This window comes from Macaca thibetana, chromosome 7, assembly GCF_024542745.1.
Source record: "Macaca thibetana thibetana isolate TM-01 chromosome 7, ASM2454274v1, whole genome shotgun sequence".
Classification (NCBI taxonomy): domain Eukaryota; kingdom Metazoa; phylum Chordata; class Mammalia; order Primates; family Cercopithecidae; genus Macaca; species Macaca thibetana.
The window spans coordinates 46,056,188-46,062,187 of NC_065584.1; positions in this window are offsets into that span (position 1 = coordinate 46,056,188).

Genomic DNA, 6,000 nt, shown 5'->3' on the forward strand with positions numbered 1-6,000 from the left:
TGTAAATATAAATATCTGTAGTGGCTTTCAATTGTATTAGCATGTAAAAACAATGGTCTATATAAAAGCATCAAACTCTGATAAGACAACAACCAATGTATACAGCACCTCTTTCTAACTGGTCAGTAGACCTACAAAGATACGATTCAACATTGACCTTAGCGGACACCGTGGTTCCAGCTACTCAGAGGGGTAAGGCTGGAGGATCCCTTGAGCCTGGGAGTTCCAGCCTAGAGAACAATAGCGAGACTCCATCTCTTTAAAAAACTTTTGGTCTTCACGCTACTTTTGTTTTTTCAGATCTACAACACTACATGATATGTATTATGTCTTGAAAAGAACCATGGGAAATGCCTGAAGAGAAGAAAGAACTCAAAATAATTACTCCTAATTTATTTTTTAATTGTGGAAAGAATAATTCTGTAAATTAAAAACCTTTTAGTTTAACATTCTGAAGATACTGTGTTAAGAACACTGGCTCCAGAATCAAGCGTGAGCTTGTACACAGGCTTTGAAACTTACTGGCAAGTCATTAATCTCTCCATAACTCAGTTTACTTATTTATAAAATCGATGTAAAAGTGTCTATACCACAGTATTATGGATAGTTAGATGAGATAATACATATATACTTAGAACAACATCTGGTGCCTAGTAAGCACTCAGTAAATGTTAGCTCTTAGTATTGTTGGTGGCATTATTATTATCATTATTATTATTATTTTGAGACGGAGTCTCGCTCTGTCCCCCAGGTTCGAGGGAAGTGGTGCGATATCGGCTCACTGCAACTCCGTCTCCCAGCTTCAAGTGATTCTCCTGCCTCAGCCTCCCAAGTAGCTGGGATTACAGGCGCCCACCACCACACTCGGATAATTTTTGTATTTTTAGTAGAGACGGGGTTTCACCATGTTGGCCAGGCTGCTCTCGAACTCCTGACCTCAGGTGGTCCGCTCACCTGGGTTCCCAAAATGCTGGGATTACAGGCATGAGCCACAGTGCTGGCCTGTTGTCATTATTATTGCCCTCAAATTTATTCCTCTGTTAACAGTAATTACTCGGGCTTCTCCTACAGTTTAGCCATTTTTAACTATCCAAGAATACCAATTATGTTAATATAAATCCACATATATTCTCTGTTTTCAACTTGGGAACTGCCCATCGTGTTCCCACCCTCATTTATGAGGATAGCTGCAGAGATCTTCAATCATTTCCCTTTTCATTATACTTATAGCAATTCTCTCTGGCCAGTGATTACAGTGTACAATGTTTGTGACATCAAAAGACAAACATTTTGTAACAGTAACTCAAAGTCATTTAAAAATTTTTTGGATCATTTCAAAAGTTTAAAACACAGTGATAATTGGATCAGCAAAAAATATTTTTGAACATTCATTAAATTTGCCCTAAAGTTAATTTTCCTTTTCAAAAATGTATAAAATATATTTTTATGTATGTGTTCATATGTGTATACACAAATATAAATATGAAAATGGAAAGGAAAGTAGTATATGTGTATGTATATATGTGTATATACAAATATAAATATGAACATGGAAAGCAGTAATATTCAACCAACTAATTTTCATATAGTTACAAAGACACCAAATACTATCCCCTAATTCAAACAATCCTATTAAATAACAGACACCAAAAAGGAAAATTTCATATAGGATAAAATTTTAAATTCACCTGTTTACAACTACTTAACAAATGCATTTAGGTTATTACTATGTAAGTATATCTTAAACAGTCATTTAATCACTTTCTAACTGCAGAACTTTCTGAGTAGACTATAAGATTATTTGCAAATAACCCCATTGACCCATATTTAGTAGGAAATTGGGCAGTGAATCAGGAGGCTAGGTAAAACTTGAAATTTTGATTACTACTAAATAATATAGAGCATTGAGCCTTTTGAAAGTGAAATGCATCAGATGCACAGAGTTTATAGGGTATTAAACTCTGCAAGAAGACCTAGTATTCAGTAAATGATTCCTGGCCTATTATTACCCTTCGTTGTTTCTTTTTCTTTAAGCTATTCATAACAAGAACAATGGCAGCAAAAGGGTATTGTTTGGAAGGAAAGTGCTTAGACGATAAGAGGGATTAAAAATCTTTTTTTTTTTTTCCTTTCAAGAATCAAAACACCAAGTATCTGTAATGCCAACACTTTGGGAGGCTGAGGCGGGAGGATCACTTGAGGCCAGGAGTTTGAGACCAGCCTGGGCAACAAAGTGAAACTCCCATCTCTACAAAAAATTTTAAGAGTTAGCTGGGCTTGGTGGTTAGTGCCTGTAGTCATAGCTACTCTGAAGGCTGAGGCGGGAGGATCACTTTCTCCCAGGAGTTCAAGGCTGCAGAGAGGTATGATTGTGCCACTGCACTCCACCCTTGACAGAGCAAGACCCTGTATCTTAAAAAACAACAACAACAAAACACACACATGCATGCAGACACACAAAATAAAATGTATATTTATCTGAGTTTAGGGGGAATATAAACAGACTGAAAATTTGATACTAGCACTTTTCAATTATGATAAATATTTCTAAGATGAGTTTACAAAGGAACACCAAGGGGCTTTCAGTTTCCTGTTCAACATGTAAAGAACTTGGAAGTTGTCGCTCCCATCCTCACAACAAGAAAAAAAAGCTAAACAAACTGAAATCAATAACTCTTCTTAGATCCACCAGAGAATTGAGGTCACAGGAAAAACTACTGCCCTAAAAACTAGAGAGACAGACAGATAGATACAGAGAATCCCAGCTTTTCAGAGAATCACAGTTTACCAGGAGCAAAGCCCAGGCACAGAAGCCAGAAGCTGAAGCTAGTTTCACAGCTGGAGCCAACATCAGTAGGAACACTTAACTGTAATTGGGAAATTGCTGGAGGCTCAGTGCAGACTAGCTTGAGAGTTAAAAACTCCAAGGGTTTTTAGAAGGGCTAAAGTCTGAGAGGGACCTTAATACTTACCTCAGTTTCACCTCTATGAATCCTGTCAGATTCTCACTATAAAGATCTGAGGAAAATCTGCTTTGCTTTTGCCAGGGAGAAGGGGTAAGTAACCATCATGAAATACTCTCAGGACTCTCTGTTCTTCTTAACAAGACCTGGCCTCAAGGGAAACTCTCTATCAGAGCCTAACCAAGTGAATCTACCAAAGGCTAACCAATCTGGAGGAAGGGAAATTACCAACTCTAGTCAGCTGTAGCCTTCCACACGGGAGAAGGGAAATACTCAACTCAAGCTCACTAAAAGACTTGAGTCCTAATCATAGGACTGTAGAAAGCTCTCCTCTCCCCCTTACCTTACCACCACATCAGAAGAGCTCCTGTGTAACATCGGGGCATTACAGCTAAAAGAACTCAAACCTCAGACCCTATTTTAAGAGTCTCTGGGGACATCCAAAGACAACATAAGAAGCAAAAACAAGGACACAGTAGGAAATTTTAGCCTCTGACACCACGAACAGTAACAAAGCCTACCTCTTAGCCAGATAAACATGAAACCTCACACGAAAGGCCTAAGTTCCTTTTACCTGATACAGCATGTCTGGCTTTCAACAACAACAACGATGACAAAAAAAATTACAAAATATGCTAAAAGGCAAAAAACACAGTCTGAAGAGACAAACCAAACATCAGAATCAGATTCACATATGGCAGAGATTTTTGAATTTGAGACCAAAAATTTTAAATAAATATGATTAATATGCCAAGGGTTCTAAGGAAACAGTGGGTAACATGCATGAACACATGGATAATGTACACAGAGATATGGAAGCTCTAAGAAAGAATAAAAAGTTAATGCTAGAAATAAAAAACAATAGAACAAATGAAAAATGCCTTTAATGGGCTCATCAATAGACTGGATACAGCCAAGGAAAGAATAAGCAAGCTTGGAGATATGTCAGTACAAACTTCTAAAACTGAAATGCAAAGCAAAAAAAAGAAAAATGAAAAATATGGAACTGAATACCTATGTACTGTGGCTGCGAGACAATCACAAAAGTTATAACCTAACTGTAATGAAGGTAGCAAAAGAGAAGAGAGAGGGCAAGGAAAGAAGAAATAGTTAAATAATGACTGAGAATCTTCCAAAATCAATGACTAATACCGAACCACAGATCCAGGTATCTCAGAGAGCACTGACAGGATAAACGCAAAAAAAAAATCTACACCTGGACTGGCCAGGGATGGTGACTTGTGCCTGTAATCCCAGTTCTTTCCAAGGCCAAAGTGGAAGGATCACTTGAGCCCAGGAGTTGGACAGTTAGAGACCAGCCTGGGCAACATAGGGATACTCTGTCTTTACAAAAAATAAAAAATTAGCCTGAGTGGGTGGCATGTGCCTGTAATCCCAGTTACTTGGGTGGCTGAGGCGGGAGGACTGCTTGAGCCCAGGAGTTCAAGGCTGCAGTGAGCTATGATGGCACCACTGTGCTCCAGCCTGGGCAGCAGAGCGGGACCCTGTCGCTTGTGTGTGTGTGTGTGTGTGTGTGTGTGTGATGGAGTATGACTCTATCACCCAGGCTGGAGTGCAGTGGCACAATCTTGGCCCACTGCAACCTCCGCCTCCTGGTTTCAAGCGATTCTTCTGCCTCAGCCTCCCGAGTAGTTGGGATTACAGGTGCCTGCCACCAGGCCTGGCTAATTTTTGTATTTTTAGTACAGACGGGTTTCACCATGTTGGTCAGGCTGGTCTCGAACTCCTGACGTCAGGTGATCTGCTCGCCTTGGCATCCCAAAATGCTGGCATTACCGGCGTGAGCCACCGTGCCCAGCCTAACCCTGTCTCTTAAAGAAACAAATAAACAAAATCTTCAAAATCTACACTTAGGCATAGTATTTTCAAAACTGTGGAAAATCAAAGACAAAGAGAAAATCTTGAAAGAAGGGGCTGGGGCAAGGGAGTATGGGAGTGAGAGAAAACACCTTACTTATAGAGGTGGAACAGTAAGAGTTACATCAAACTTCTTTTCAAAAACCATGCAAGCAAGAAAAGTGTGAGATGAAATACTTAAAGTGTTAAAAGAAAAAACTCACCAATCTAAAATTCTGTACTCAGTGAAATTAACCTTCCAAAGTATTGGAGTAAAAATTAAAGGAGTACATTATCCTTCTTTCTTCAAAAGAAAGTCTGACTTTCTCAGACAAATAAAATGGAGGAAATTTGTTGCCAGTTGAGCTGCCTTGCAAGAAATGTTAAAACAAGTTCCTCAGAAAGAAGAAAACTAATATAGATCAGAAAACTGAATCCACATAAGGAAAGGAAGAACATTATAAAAGGAATAAATAAAGGTAAAATAAAATATTTTCTTTTTCTTAATTGGTCTAACACATAATAGTTTGTTCAGAAAAAGAATAGTAAAAATGTATTCTGGATTATTTTATGGAAAACGGAAATGAATGACAGCATTGTTAAAAGGGATGGGACGGAGGAATTAAGAATACTGTTATAAGGTACTTGTACTACCAGTAAAGCTGTATAATCTTATTTGAAAGTGGATGTGGATTAGTCATAAATGTATATTTGCAAACTCTAGGGCAACCAGTAAAAATTTTTTTCTAAAGTATAATTGATATGCTAAGAGAGGAGAAAGAATGGAATTATGTAGACTGCTCAATTAAAACCAAAGAAGACAGAAAATGAGTGGAAGACAATACAGAAACAAAGGACAAGAGCAAAAAAGAGAATGCCAAAGAATTGACAAAACGCAACCAAACAAAAAATCTCCTGAAACAAATAAGCTATTATAGCAAAGTTGCAGGATATAAGGTTAATGTACAAGAGTCTATTTCTTTCCTGTATACAGCAAGGAACAGTTGGAATTTGAGTTAAAAACACAATACTGGCCGGGTGTGGTGGCTCACGCCTGTAATCTTAGCACTTTGGGAGGCCAAGACAGGAGGATCACCTCACGTTAGGAGTTCGAAACCCTGGGCAACAAGGTGAAACCCCATCTCCACTAAAAAAAAAAAAAAAAAAAAAAAAAAAAAAC